General features: G+C 43.8%; 1 protein-coding gene and 1 non-coding gene across 3 annotated transcripts in view; both read right to left on the bottom strand.

Moving 5' to 3' along the window:
• PPARD (peroxisome proliferator activated receptor delta) overlaps positions 1 to 15,574 on the bottom strand; it is a 77,131-nt gene that overhangs the window by 52,424 nt on the left and 9,133 nt on the right. The window lies entirely within an intron of this gene.
• LOC116762994 lies at positions 4,740 to 4,842 on the bottom strand. The gene has a single exon (XR_004352411.1). It is a non-coding gene; the product is annotated as a U6 spliceosomal RNA (small nuclear RNA).

Here is a 15,574-nt window from a genome sequence, read left to right as displayed (position 1 = left end):
GAGAGGCAGACCAGTGAGCACAGCAGATAGTCATCTGCCTGGAAAGTAATAATGTCACAACAGAAAAGAGGTACATGCTCGTAAACGAGAGTGGCTAAGGGGGCTGCCTCCACTGGGGGCTGGGCAGCTGAGAGATGGGGGAGGGAAAGAGGGAATACCTCTGAATTTTGTAGCAAGTCAAGAATTCTCAATTCAAAAATAAGCAGCTCCTAAGGAAAAGCTTCCCTCCTAAGATCAGGAACAAGACAAGGATGTCCACTTTCACCACTTCTATTCAATGCTGTACTGGAGATTCTAGCCAGGGCAATTAGGTGAGAAAAAGAAATAAAAGTTATCTGATTGGAAAGGCAAAAGTAAAACTATCTCTATTAGCAGAAGTCATGGTCTTATACACAGAAAATCCTAAGAAATCCACTAAAAAAAAAACTGTTAGAACTAATAAATAAGTTCAGCAAGGTTGAAGTATACAAGATGAATATATAAAATTTAATCATATTTCTACACACTAGCGATGAAGCAATAAGTCCAAAAGTCCAAAGTCTGTCTAATAAGAGTCCTAGAAGCAGAGAATAGAGACAATGAAGGAAAACAAATAGAAGATTTCCTGAAGATTCCAAGACTTGTCTTTAGCAATTAAGGGCTCCGCAGAAATTAAGGAAAGAAGACAAATATCTAGATATATCCTGGTGATATATCTGAACTCCAAGAATAAAGAATATTCTTACATCTTTCAGAGAAGAAAAAACAGATTACTTACAAAGGACTTAGATTCCAACTAACTTCATTATTCATACTGAAACATGGAACAGTAACCTCAAAATTCTGATTCTGTATTCAACCGAGCTATCAATCAAGAGGGAGGGCGTGGGTACCTTTGTACACTGCTTGTGGGAATGTAAAATGGCACAGCCACTATGGAAAACAGTACGGTGGTTCCTTAAAAAATTAAAAACAGAATTATCATACAACCTAGCAATTCTACTTCTGGGTATGTACCCAAAAGAACTGAACAAGGAGACATGAACAGATATTTGTACATCCATGTTTATAGTAGTACATTCACAAAATCCAAAAGGGGAAAGCAACAGATGAATGAATCATCAACAGATGAATGGATTAACAAGATGTGGTATATACACACAATGGAATATTATTCAGCCTTAAAAAGGAATGAAATTCTGACACACGCTACAACATGGGTGAACACTGAAGACATTATAAGTGACATAAGCGAGTCACAAAAGGACAAATACTGTATGATTCCACTCCTATGATGGATTTAGAGTAGTCAAATTCATAGAGACAGAAGGTAGAATGGTGATTGCCAGAAGCCTGGGGGGTGGTGGGGAATGGAGAATTATTAATTAGGGTACAGAATTTCTTTTTTTCCCTTTTTTTTGTGATTTCAATATTTATTACAATATAGAAATCAAGACAGTGTGGTGCTGGCAAAGAACAGATACATATATCAATGTAACAATGTAAGAAGTCCTGAAATACACCAATACTAACATAGTCAACAGTTCTTTTGGGAAAGAAGCAAAGTCAATTCAATGGACAAAATAGTCTTTTCAACAAATGGTGCCTGGAACTATAAATATTATATATATATATATATATATATATATATATATACACACACACACACACACATATACACATATACATACATATATGTATACATATAAACATATAAAAGCCTAGACCTTATGCAAAAGTTAACTTAAAATGTAACATAAACTTAAATATAAAACAGGAGAAAATCACCATCTCCTGGGGTGAGGCAATGAGATTTTAAATATAATATCAAGAGCATAATCCATGAAAATAATCTGATGAACTAGACTTTACTAAATTAAAAAAACTTCTGCTCTGTAAAAGGCTCAGTTAAGAGAATGAAAAGGTAGGCCACAGACTGGTAGAAACATCTGCAAAATACGTATCTAAGGATTTATATCAAAAATACACAAAAAATATTTAAAACTGAACAATAATAAAATATATAAGCCACTTGAAAAATGAGCGTAAGATCTGAACAGACCAAAGATTTACGTATGCCAAATAATCACACGAGAAAATGCTCAACATCACTTGTCATCAGGGAACTGCAAACCAAGACAACAGCAAGGTTCTACTAAACATATATTTAGAATGTCTAAAACACAAAACATTAACAGCCAAATCCTGGTGAGATGTGGAACAACAGAAACTCTTACTCCTTTCTGGTAAAAATGCAGATGATACAGCCACTTAGGAAGACAGCCTGTCAGTTTCTTACAAAATTAAAAATCGTCTTATCATATGATCCACAGTCATGTGTCTATCTAAGTTCACCTAGACTTGAAAACTTATGTCCAGAAAAAAACCTTCTTGTGAATGTTCATTGCAGCTCCATTCACAACGGCCCAAAACAGGAAGCAACCAAGATATCCTTAAGAAGTAAATGGATACACAAAATGTGGCACATACCCACAAAAGAATATTGTTCAGTAATTTTTTTAAAATGAGCTGTCAGCCAGGAAGAGACATGGAAGAATCTTAAATGCATATCACTAAGTTAAGGAATTTCATCCGCAAAGGCTACACATTGTATGATTCCAATTATATGACATTCTGAAAAAGGCAAAACTAGGAACGGGGGGTGGGGGCTGTTGAATAATTGAAGCACAAGGGAATTTTTAAGGTAATGGAACTAAATGTATGAAACTATAACTCTGGATCCATGGCATTATGCCTTTTTTAAACCCCATTTAAATGTACAACACAAAGAGTAAACCTTAATGTATAATTTTTTTTAAATGGCCATATGGGAATCCCAAGATTAAAGACACAATATGATAAAAGAATCAATTGTGTACAACAACTATATTGAACCACTTCACTGAGGTGGTTAAAGGTATAAGGAACTGACCTAAGTAACTTTATCATTTTTTTGTTATTTTTTTAACATCTTTATTGGAGTATAATTGCTTTACAAGGTTGTGCTAGTTTCTGCTGTGTAATAAAGTGAATCAGCTATACGTATACATATATCCCCATATCCCCTCCCTCTTGCATCTCCCTCCCACCCTCCCTATCCCACCCCTCTAGGTGGTCACAAAGCACCAAGCTGATCTCCCTGTGCTATGTGGCTGCTTCCCGTTAGCTATCTACTTTACATTTGGTAGAGTATATATGTCAATGCCACTCTCTCACTTCGTCCCAGCTTACCCTTCCCCCTCCCTGTGTCCTCAAGTCCATTCTCTACGGCTGCATCTTTATTCCTGTCCTGCCCCTAGGTTCTTCAGAACCTCCTTTTTTTTTTTACATTCCATATATATGCGTTAGCATACGGTATTTGTTTTTCTCTTTCTGACTTACTTCACTCTGTATGACAGACTCTAGGTCCATCCACCTCACTACAAATAACTCAATTTCGTTTCTTTTTAAGGCTGAGTAATATTCCATTGTATACATGTGTCACATCTTTTTCATCCATTCATCTGTCGATGGACACTTAGGTTGCTTCTATGTCCCTGCCACCGTAAATAGTGCTGCAATGAACACTGTGGTACATGACTTTCTGAATTATAGTTTTCTCAGGGTATATGCCCAGTAGTGGGATTGCTGGGTCATGTGGTAGGTTTTTTTTAGATTTTTAAGGAACCTCTACACTGTTCTCCATAGTGGCCACATCAATTTACATTCCCACCAACAGTGCAAGAGGGTTCCCTTTTCTCCACACCCTCTCTAGCTTTTTTTGTTTGCAGATTTTTTGATGATGGCCATTCTGACCAGTGTGAGGTGTGACACCTCATTGTAGTTTTGATTTGCATCTCTCCAATGATCAGTAATGTCCAGCATCCCCTCATGTGTTTGCTGGCAATCTGTATATCTTCTTTGGAGAAATGTCTATCCAGGTCCCCTGCCCATCGTTGGATTGGGTTGTTTGTTTTTTTGATATTGAGCTGCATGAGCTGCTTGTATATTTTGGAGACCAATCCCCTGCCAGTTGCTTCATTTGCAAATATTTTCTCCCATTCTGAGGGCTGTCCTCTTGTTTATGGTTTCCTTTGCTGTGCAAAAGCTTTTAAGTTTCATTAGGTCCCATTTGTTTATTTTTGTTTTTATTTCCATTTCTCTAGGAGGTGGGTCAAAAAGGATATTGCTGTGATTTATGTCATAGAGTGTTCTGCCTATGCTTTCCTCTAAGAGTTTTATAGTGTCTGGCCTTACATTTAGATCTTTAATCAATTTCCAGTTTATGTTTGGGTATGGTGTTAGGGAGTGTGCTAATTTCATTCTTTTGCATACACCTGTCCAATTTTCCCAGCACCACTTATTGAAGAGGCTGTCCTTCCTCCATTGTATATTCTTATCTCCTTTATCAAAGATAAAGTGACCATATGTGTGTGGGTCCATCTCTGGGCTTTCTATCCCATTCCATTGATCTATATTTCTGCCCTTGTGCCAGCACCACACTGTCTTGACTACTGTAGCTTTGTAGTATAGTCTGAAGTCAGGGAGCCTGATTCCTCCAGTTCTGTTTTTCTTTCTCAAGATTGCTTTGGCTATTTGGGTCTTTTGTGTTTCCATAAAAATTCTGAAATTTTTTTGTTCTAGTTCTGTGAAAAATGCCATTGGTAGTTTGATAAGGATTGCACTGAATCTGTAGATTGCTTTGGGTAGTATAGTCATTTTCACAATGTTGATTCTTCCAATCCAAAAACATGGTAATATCTCTCCATTTGTATCATCTTAAAAATATGGAACGTTTCATGGATTTGCGTGTCATCCTTGCACAGGGGCCATGCTAATCTTCTCTGTATCATTCCAATTTTAGTGTATGTGCTGCCAAAGCAAGCATGGGTACGGTTTCAGTTTTGCAAGATGGTCTTTTTTTTTCTTTTCTCTTCTTTTTCTTTGGCTGCACAACGTGGCTTGCAGGATCTTAGTTCCCCAACCAGGGACTGAACCCGGGCCCCTGGCATTGAAAGCACAGAGTCCTAACCACTGGACCACCAGGGAATTCCCAGTTTTGCAAGAAGAAAAAACGTTCTGGAGATGGATGTGGTGATGGCTGTACAACAATGTGAGGGTACTTAATGCCACTGAAATGTACATTTAAAAAATGGTTAGGGCTTCCCTGGTGGCACAGTGGTGAGAGTCCACCTGCCGATGCAGGGGACACGGGTTCGTGCCCCGGTCTGGGAAGATCCCACATGCTGCAGAGCGGCTGGGCCCGTGAGCCACGGCCGCTGAGCCTGCACATCCGGAGCCTGTGCTCCGCAACGGGAGAGGCCACAACAGTGAGAGGCCCACGTACTGCAAAAAAAAAAAGGTTAAAATGGCAAATTTTATGTTATATATATTTTATAATTAAAAATAAATAAATAGCCAATAAACATAATACATAAACAAACAAACAAACAATAAGTGAGTGAGGGCATGATGCAGGCACTTTGGAAAACAGTTTGGTAGTTCCTCAAAATATTAAACAGAAAGTTACCATGACCCTGCAATTCTACTCCTATGTATAATCCCAAAAGAACTTAAAGCATATGTCTACACAAGAGTCTGTAAATGAGTGTCCATAGAAGCCAAAAAAATGGAAAAGAACCCAGAGGATACAAAGGAATATTATTCAGCCATAAAAAGGAATGAAGTACCACTACATGTTACAGCATGGATGAACCTTGAAAACATTATGTTAAGTGAAAGAAGCCAGATACAAAAGACCACATATTGTATGATTCCATTTATAGGAAATGTCCAAAATAGGGAAATCCACAGAGGATAGTAGATTAGTGGTTGCCAGGGAATCAATGAGGGGAAGACGGTATTAGGACTAAGTACTAATAGGTACAGGGTTTGTTTGGGGGTGATAAAAATGTTATGGAATTAGATAGTGGCAATGATTGTACAACACGGTACATCTACCAAAAACCTAAAGTGTATACTTTAAAGTGGTGAATTTTACATTATGGGAAGTATATCTCAATTTTACAATACTACAGAAATATGCAGAGTATAAAATAAAACAGATTGATTACATTCTGCCTCGTGGCTTGGTGACTCAGAACCTTGGCCCTGTCCATGCCCTCCTGCCCTGCAAGGCTGCCTGTCCTGGCCTCCACCTCTGTGTGCGCTGCACTCTGGCTGCTCACCAGCCCTTCATCTCCCCCTTGACTCCCCACTTTCTGCCTCTTGGGCAAGGCCTGCTCCTGCCTCACTGGACCCACGCCTCTCCTGGTGGGTTCCCACCACCTACTCAGACCTACCCAAGACTGTCTGGAGGCTGAAACACCAGACCCTGGAGTCACCCCAGAGGAGCTGCCCAGTGACCAGGACTGCGGTTACAAGTGTGTGTCAGCTGAGGGATACGGTTTCATATAGGAACTTAATTATAGCTCAGGAGTGGAGGAAGGGAGAGGAGCAGTGCAGGCTTCGAGGGGCCCCACAGGAAGCTACCCTGCTCTGCAGCCCAGCGGGTGGCTGCCGGGTCTCACCAGGACTGGGATCCACAGGAAAACAAGTATGATCCAGTGAGGAACACACAGCTTATGGAAATCATCCTGTTCATAAGCATGGATTCCTGGCCCCGCCATGAAACACCAGCCTGCGTGCAGACCAGAGAAGCCCAGAAAAAAGCTGAGATGCCAAGTTTCACTCATCCTCAGGGCTCAGAGGCCTTCTCCTCACCTACGGCCAGAGACCCCATTTATTCAGTAAGAAGTAAAGGGGAGGCATCGCTTGTTCCTCCCAGACCACCCCAGCTTCCATTTTCTCCCTGGCTCTGAGCTGTTTTTCTAGAATGGAATCTGAGCTGCCAATTCTGAGGATGATGGGAACATCTTCCCCATGCCTGACTACATGTGCAGATCCCTACCTACTGGCCAGGGAGGGGCCATGGAGCAGCTGCTGGCACAGAGGTGTCAGTAGGGCATGGTGGCTGGGTCTGCCAGACCTGTGAAACCATCTGGCCTGGCCACGGCCAGGTAGGGAAAGCAGACCAGCAGAGGTTCATGGAAAGAGCAGGGCCTGGGTGGAGAAGAGTGTCCTGTCAAGATACAATTCCTTGTCTCCTATTTCCGGCCTTTATCCGGGCCCCTTATATAATCTCCAGGCCTCCTCCTGGTCATCTTGGTCACTGTCTTTGCAAGAAGGCCCCACAGCCACCTGCTATGCCCCCCAAACCTAACACCCAGTTTCTTCTCACTGCTTCAAGACAGAGTCAGGGACCTGGGCCCTCCTCCTGGTCACTCTTCCCAAGACCCCACCCCAGCTTAGGCACGACCTTTCCCGTCTCCACTCTGTGTACCTTTTTTTCTGAGCTCCTGAGAGGTTTTTCTCTAAAAACCATGAAAAGAAACCTTCAGACTGGAGGCAGTATCCTTTCCTGGGTTTGTATGGAAGGAAAAAAAAGGCAGAGGGGTGGGTAGGGAGAGCAGATGGAAGATAGGTAGCGAGAAACATGGATGGGGAGAGGCAGACACACACTTCATGCACCTCTCTGCCGTCCACACTTTAAGCAACTACACCAAGAAATAACCAGATGGCTCTTCCCAAATGCCTCCCTTTGGGCAAAATGCCTTTCTTTGCTCACTCACAAAAGGCAAGGAAGGTCAGAGAGTAAACAGAGACATAATGAAACCACCTGAAAAATGGGAAAGGCAGGTCACAAAACTAAAAAATATACCATTTTTGAAAGAAAAAAGAATAGGTATACACAGTCATAGTAAAATCTAAAAGAATACAGTCCTTGGCTTGTGAGATCGTTATCCACATTCTTCATCCAAAAATAATAATCAATTGATAGATAAATGAATGAATGAACAGAGATTAAATTTTATAGCAGTTGCTTATAGATGGCATTGATTACGTATGATTTTTTTTTTTTTTTTTTTTTGGCCATGCCACGTGGCTTGCAGGATCTTAGTTTCCCGACCAGGGACTGAGCCCATGCCATGGCAGTGAAAGCACCAAGTCCTAACCACTGGACTGCCAGGGAATTCCCTATGTATGACTTTTAAAATTTATTTTTTTAATTGAAATATAGTTGATTTACAATAGTATACTAGTTTTGTGTGTACAGCACAGTGATTCAGTATTTTTACAGATTATATTCCATTATAATTTATTACAAGATAATGGCTATAATTCCCCATGCTATACAATATACCCCTGTTGCTTATCTATTTTATACACAGTAGTTTGTATCTTTTAGTCCCATACCCCTAATTTGTCCTTCCTCCCTTCCTTCTTCCATTTGGTAACTACAAATTTGTCTTCTATATCTGTGAGTCTGTTTCTGTTCTGCATATACATTCATTTGTATTATTTTTCAGATTCCAAACATAAGTTATGTCCCACAGCATCTGTCTTTCTCTGTCTGACTTATTTCACGAAGTATAAGATTCTCTAGGTCCATCCACATTGCTCCAAATGGAAGAATTTCATTCTTTTTTATGTCTGGGTAATATTCCATTGTAAATGTATACCATTCTTCTTAATCCATTTGTCTGCTGATGGGCACTTATGTCTCTGTTGATGGGCACTTCCATGTTTTGGCTATTGTAAACAATGCTGCTATGAATATTGAGGTGCATGTATCTTTTTGAATTAGTGCTTTTGTCTTTTCTGGATATAGTCTCAGGAGTGGAATTACTGGATCATGTGGTAGTTCTATTTTTAGTTTTTTGAGGAACCTCCATACTGTTTTCCACAGTGGCTGCACCAATCTACACTCCCACCAACAGTGTAGGAAGATTCCCTTTTCTCCACCTCCTCTCCAACATTTGTTATTTGTAGACTTTTTAATGATAGCCATTCTGACAGGCGTGAGGTGACATCTCATTGTAGTTTGATTTGCATTTCTCTAATAATCAGTGATGTTGAGCATCTTCTCAGGTGCCTGTTAGCCATCTGTATGTCTTCTTTAGAAAAATGTCTATTCAGGTCTTCTGCCCATTTTTTGATTGGGTTGTTTGTTTTTTGATATTGAGGTGTATGTGCTGTTTATATATTCTGGGTATTAACCCTTGTCAGTCATATCATTTGCAAATATTTTCTCCCATTCCATAGGTTATATTTTCGTTTTGTTGATGGTTTCCTCTGCTGTTTAATTAGGCCCTGTTTGTTTATTCTTGCTTTTATTATTATTATTATTTTTTGTCTTAGGAGACTATTCCAAAAACATACTGGTATGATTGATGTCAAAGTGTATTCTGCCTATGTTCTCTTCTATAAGTTTTATGATTTCAGGTCTTACATTTAGGTCCTTAAACCATTTTGAGTTTATTTTTGTATATGGTGTGAGTGAATGTTCTAATCTCATTGTTTTACATGTGGCTGTCCGGTTTTCCCAACACTGCTTGTTGAAGAGATTGTCTCTGCTCCACTGTACATTCTTGCCTCCTTTGTTGTAGATTAATTGACCTCAGGTGCTTGGGCGTATGACTTATTTTCTTCTCAGGGCTTATCTGTATTTTCCAACTGTCTATAATGAATAACTATTATTTATATAATTAAAACATTTTAAAATAAATTAAAAACCACACACAGGGAAATTCTTGTGCTCAAGCACCAGATCCACATCCCAGAAAAGAGAGTTTCCCAGGTCTCCACAATCCACAGGGCCCCTGCGCCTACAGCTGGGCGGAGGAGAGGCCCTAACCACCCCCAGAGCCCAGGCAAGGCCCCCACTGAGATGTCCCTTATGCTTACCTCTTCTGATTCCCAAAACCTTCTCTGCACCCCAACCCCTGCCTCCAGTGAGGAAGTGGGAGCAGAAATAAATACAGCTCTCTAAAAGTAACGCAGGGATGACAAGGTACAAGAAAGGAGAAAAAAGTAATGCCACTGCTGGTTTCAGCCCAGTAAGTCCTGCTGGTCTAGGTAGGGCCCGTCTGAACAGGACAGGTGCCAAGAGCCCCGACTCTCCTACTGCCTCTGCTCACAGCCTGAGGATGCCTACTTGCACCCGTTCGTACATGCCTGGAAAGCCCAGGCTAAGGGGACATAAGCAGGGAAAGCACAGTCATTGAATTGAGAAGAATAAGGGCTCCAAAGGGCTCAACCCCAGCTCCATCATTTGTCAGTTGTGTGACTTGAGCAAATTGTTCAACTCTGATCCTATACCTCCTCATCCAATACCCACATCTTGCAGGCTGGTGTGAGGGCGAGTGAGCTCCTCCATGGGGTAATGCCTGGCCCAAGGGAGAATCTGAATAAAGGCAATTTCCCTTCCCCCCTTCTCTCCATATGTGCACACCTGGGCCATCTTCTCTTTCTCCTCTCCCTTCACCAGGCTGGAAGCGGGCTGATTAATCACTTGGAGCAGTGATTGTTTTCTGCTCCTACAAGTCCCTCTCACCCTACATGCCTGGCCCACCAGTTGGCTGGTTATTTCTTACGGTTCTAGGGGGTTTGCTCACTGCCTTGGAGCAGATCCAGGGAGCCACTAAGCACAGTCATGCTCAGGGCCTCCTCTGCCCGCTGACCTGGAATGAGGCTCTGCAGGGGATCCCAAAGCCTGCCAACAGTTTGCTTCTGCCCAGTGGCCAACAAGAGACTCCGCTGTGCTTGAAAACAGGGAGTGTTCTCTGAAGCCAACGTTAGTCTGGCCAGTCAGGCAGGTACTTTGGAAGCTGGAAGAATTGGATTCGGCCAGCCACCCCTTTGTGGGGAGGCCCTGCTATATGGCGATCAAAGAAGCGGGCTTCACTCACCTGGGTTCAAATCTTAGCTCTGTCACGTATTAGCTGTGCAGCTTCAGGCAACTTTCCTAACCAGTCTGGGCCTTAGCATTCTCATCTGTGGAAGGGGTACTATGATTCCTACCTCTCAGGGTATGTGGATTAAACAAAGTGATGCATGTCAAGTGATTAGCACAGTGCATTCAACACATGAGAGCCATACTCTACTCAGCTACTGGTGTCTACTGACTTTTGCTGGGGATGGAAGGGGATTAGATACAGGTGAGCCCAGCTCCTGAACAAGCCACAGTCCAATGTCGGAGGCTAGCATGCAGGCAGTAACTCCACCATAATATACCACGGCAGGTGCCAAGCCAGAGAGAAGTGTGAGAAGAGAGCCTTACTAGACCCCCAGTGGAGGAAGCAGGGAGGAGGCAATTGAGAAAAACTGCCAAAGCCAAAAATCTCAGTTGTCTCCACTGAGCCTCAACCAAAGGGAGGGGCAACAACTGCGGAAGGGGTCCTAGAGGGAACACATCAGCTTTCTGACAACTTCCCAGACGGCTCTGGGGTAGGATAGTGCCAGGGCCACTCTGTGGGAAGAGGGCCACTTAGGCTGGCCATCTACCACCCTTCCATCCAACAAGTGCTTGGTGAGCCTCTCTGCGCAAGGTACTTGCCCCTCAAGGAGCCAGTTTCTAGGGAGAAGAACTTTGATGGTGGCTAATGAACACCCCTCAGGACTGAGGACGTGACCGTGAAAGGTAGGCTGCTCCCCTGTGACTCAGCAAGGTCTCTGACTCATAGAGAACATAGGATGGATGGACTGGTTCTTTCTCAAGACGGAAGCAGGAAGCAGAAAGGAAGGCAAGGTTCAGGCTTCAGTCCGCAGAGAGGAAGCAGCACATGGGCGAAGCCCTGGGAGAGCTGGAACCAGCTCGTGAGAGGTACTCCGTGGTTATCTACATGGTGCCAGGCTGGAGATAGAAAAGTGAGTCCAAAACACAGGGTCCTGGTAGTGCAGAGGACAAGGCCACCCTAGGCTTGCTGGGGACAGAGGCAGGCCTGGGCCTGAGTGCAGACATGCTACCTGGATCAGGGAATGGGCTAGAAAACAGACAAAATATTTTTCTAAAAGGTGACACACTGCAAGGATTATGAAAGGCAAACTGTAAGTAAGTGCTGTAAATACACTGGGGTGTTAAGAGGCCAAAAAGAAGTCACAGGAATCACACTATAATAGAATATAAGCAGGGCGAGATTAATACAATGTTGATTGGATGCAGTCTGCAGTTTGGGGATTTATTTACCTAGTGATTTTCACTTGGGAGATCGAAATTATTATTGGTCATTTTGTTTATTACCAAAGATTTTTCATGTTTTCAATGACAATCTATTTGGTGCCATTATTTAAAACAAGCTCTGGACAGAGTCACCTAGGACTAACTATAAAATCGGAGACACAGGCATGGAGGATTTAATCCATGGAGACGATCTGTACCTGGCCCCTAGATGACAGTGAAGCTGACCAAGTGTCATTCTGGAAGCTTGCCAGAGCACCTGAACTGTCATAGGGTCACTATCCAGGGAGAGTGACTTTTCAAGCTGGACTTACTTGACCTTTTGGAATCTGTTTCTTAGAAATCCCAGCCACACTGTGAGGACCTAGAAGAGGAAGAGTCCTGAGGTTTGGAATGGCCACTCCCAGGAACGAGAGAATCAGTGGCTCAGGGACGTGGGGGGGCCTATGAATGCTGGGAGCCTAGGTGATGGCCATAAACGTGCAGTGGCACCGGTTCACGTGCTCCTCCTTTCTTGGGCAGCCCCCAGGCACCTGGCTGAGCGTAGGGATGAAGCCAGGCTGTGGTGCTGCTCCGGGCAGGGAAGGGCAGGGAGACGAGGGGGCTGTTAAGAAAGCATTCTAGGTGGCCAACGGTGGGATCCACACTGGGTAGACGGTGGGCGGGGGGCGGGGACAGCCTTGAGGCCTTGAGATCCTCATGGGGCTGAGGAGGAGGGGGAGGGAAGTGAGGACCCCCAGAAACCACCCCAGAGCTGTCTTTCTAGGCACACAGTTCCATACCTGCACTGACAGTGGAACTGCTTTTATTATCAGAAAAAGGAGGGTGCTTTTTTCCCCTCTTCTAATGTTTTAAGCTGCCTATGTTTATCTGCTGATACCCCATAGGTACCATGTGATAAACATTCTACAGAAAGGAACTGATGAACACAAACATAAAGGCAGAAAGATGGTGAGAGGAGGGAGGGAAGGAGGGAGAGGGGAAGGAAGGAAGAAAGGAAGCAAGGGAGGGAGGGAAGAAGGAAGGATGGGCCATGTAGAGAGATTTTACAGTATTTCAGGGTCAATGGTGATCTGGCCCCCAATCATGTTTCTGACCTCATCTCCCATTCTCTTCCTCCCTCACTGCTCCAGCCACCTGACTTCCTGACTCTTCCTCCAACCCACCAGCCATGTTCCTGCTTCAGGGCCTTTGCACTTGCTTTCCCTCTGCCTCTTAAGATTCTTCCCACACGTGGCTCACTCTCCTCTTTCAGCTCAAATATAACCTTCTAAGCAAGGCCTTCCTCAAGCCCTCTATTTAAAACTGCCACTGGACTTCCCTGGTGGCACAGTGGTTAAGAACCCGCCTACCAATGTAGGGGAAACGGGTTCAAGCCCGGGTCCAGGAAGATGCCACGTGCCGCAGAGCAACTAAGCCCGTGCGCCACAACTACTGAGCCTGCACGCCTAGAGCCTGTGAGCGACAACAAGAGAAGCCACCGCAATGAGAAGTCCGTGCACCGCAACGAAGAGCAGCCCCCATTCACCGCAACTAGAGAAAGCCTGCGCGCAGCAATGAAGACCCAACACGGTCAAAAGTAAATGAAAATAACTAAATAAAAATTTTTATAAATAAATAAAACTAAAAAAAAAAATAAAATAAAAAAAAAAAATAAATAAAACTGCCATGACCTCTTTCCTACTTTATTTTTCCATACAGCATTTCTCACCATCTGACATGCTATTTACTTAATTCTGGCTCCCTCCCCTTCCCCCAGCACAACTACCATGAGAGCAGGAGATCTGTTTATCTGCTTTGTTCATTCCTACATCCCTAGTGCCTAGAACAGAGCCTAGCATGTAGGAGGTACCCAATAAGTACCCACTGAATGAATGGAAGGAAGGAGAATGGAGAGAAAGATGGAATTGGAGTCAGATTTAAGCTAATCCTGGATCCTCAACAATCTGAAAGAAACTATTACCATCTGAGTAAAGGTGTGGGGGAGCTCCAAAAGCAAGGAGCAGATGCTATCTGAGGCCTTCTCTTTTGCTCCCAAGAACTCCCGAAAAGATTCCCCCAGAGAGCATATTGTCTTAAATATTAGTTTGCAGAAAGTCTGGACCTAGAATCTCCAACTGCCATGAAAAGGATGCTCTAAGACTGCCTTAAAATAAGAACAAGGATCAGCCAAGTCACCCCCTGTGCTTGGAGACGGATGACCCCTGTAGTAGTTTCCTGTTGCCACCGTAACAAATTACCACAAACTTAGTGGCTTAAAACAAAACATTTATCCTCTTAGAATTCTGAAGGTCAAAAATCCAAAATTAGTTTCACTGGACCAAAATCAAGGTATTGGCAGGGCCGCACTTCCTCCAGAGGTTCTAGGGGAGTACTTGTATCCTTGCCTTTTCCAGCGTACAGAGCTGCATTCCTTGCATTCCTTGGCCTCTTCCCCCATCTTCAGAGCCAGCAGACCTTGCTGCAGTAGCCACTCTGCCTTCTTCTGTATCAGATCTCCCTTTGCCTCCCTCTTCAAAGGACAATTGTGATTGCACTTAGGGCCCACCAGGATAATCTCCCCACCTCAAGTTCCTTAACTTAGTTGCATCTGCAAAGTCCATTTCGCCATACAAGGCAGCATCCACAGGATCCAGGGATTATGGTCTGGATATCTTTGGGGGCCACTACCCAGTCCATCACCACGAAAGACAGGCACCAAGAGTTTGGGAGAAACACAGTTCAGACCTCTGGTCCATTGGAAAGAAGAGTCAGATCGGGAGTCTCGGCAAGGTCCTGGGCCAGAGCCTTTCTTTTGCTGTAACTAGGGAGTGGGGAGTTATTTTCATGCAACTGAGCATTTTGGTCCTTGGAGGGCCTCCTTAGAAGAGAAGGGTAGTTTTCTCTTCTCCAACCTGATGTCCCCAATGGACCACTCAGAAATTCATCCCAGGATGCACATGCTGAGGGTCAAGGGGAACCCAGCAGGATCTCTGGACTGTCCTGAAGGCTTTTAAGGAGGGGAAGCTGCAAAGAAATGGTGTGGGTCAGACGAACAAGCTCGGGTTCAGGGATGGCAGGTAAGCTTTTTCCCATGAGACTTGCCCGGGGTGGAGGGTTCTGAGAACCCATCTGGGTTGCGTGCTTGTTTGGAAAAAGGAATGATCAGTGAGCTCTGGGTTCTGGCAAGTTCAAGGACAGCCTGTTTATCAGGCAAGTGGGCCCGCAGACGACTGTGTCTGCAGGGCAGCCTGCCTGGCTCCTGCTGCCACCGGGAGAGCAAAGCTGGCTTGTACTTCCATTAGAGCGGTGACCAAGAAACTCCACGCCGCTGAGGTCACAATTCTTGGATGAGGGAAGTGCCAAAAGCAGTGACGAGGATCAAAGAGTTACAGCAGATTACAAATGAAAACGAAAATCTGTTTTTAGGTACCTATCAATATAATAATACAGAAATGAACTTAAACATGAGGTCGTTTCCCCATAACACCTGGGAGCCTCTCCCTTCAGGACCCTCCCCATGGGAGAACTCTTTCGAAACTGAGTGGCTATGAGCTGTGGATAATTCAGTAATGGTCTCGGGAGAGCTGCTGAGATGACGCCAAGGCCCGGGAGAAG

Source organism: Phocoena sinus, chromosome 11, assembly GCF_008692025.1.
Source record: "Phocoena sinus isolate mPhoSin1 chromosome 11, mPhoSin1.pri, whole genome shotgun sequence".
Taxonomy (NCBI): domain Eukaryota; kingdom Metazoa; phylum Chordata; class Mammalia; order Artiodactyla; family Phocoenidae; genus Phocoena; species Phocoena sinus.
Note: the sequence above shows the minus strand (reverse complement) of the source record. Positions and strands in the feature narration are given on the sequence as shown.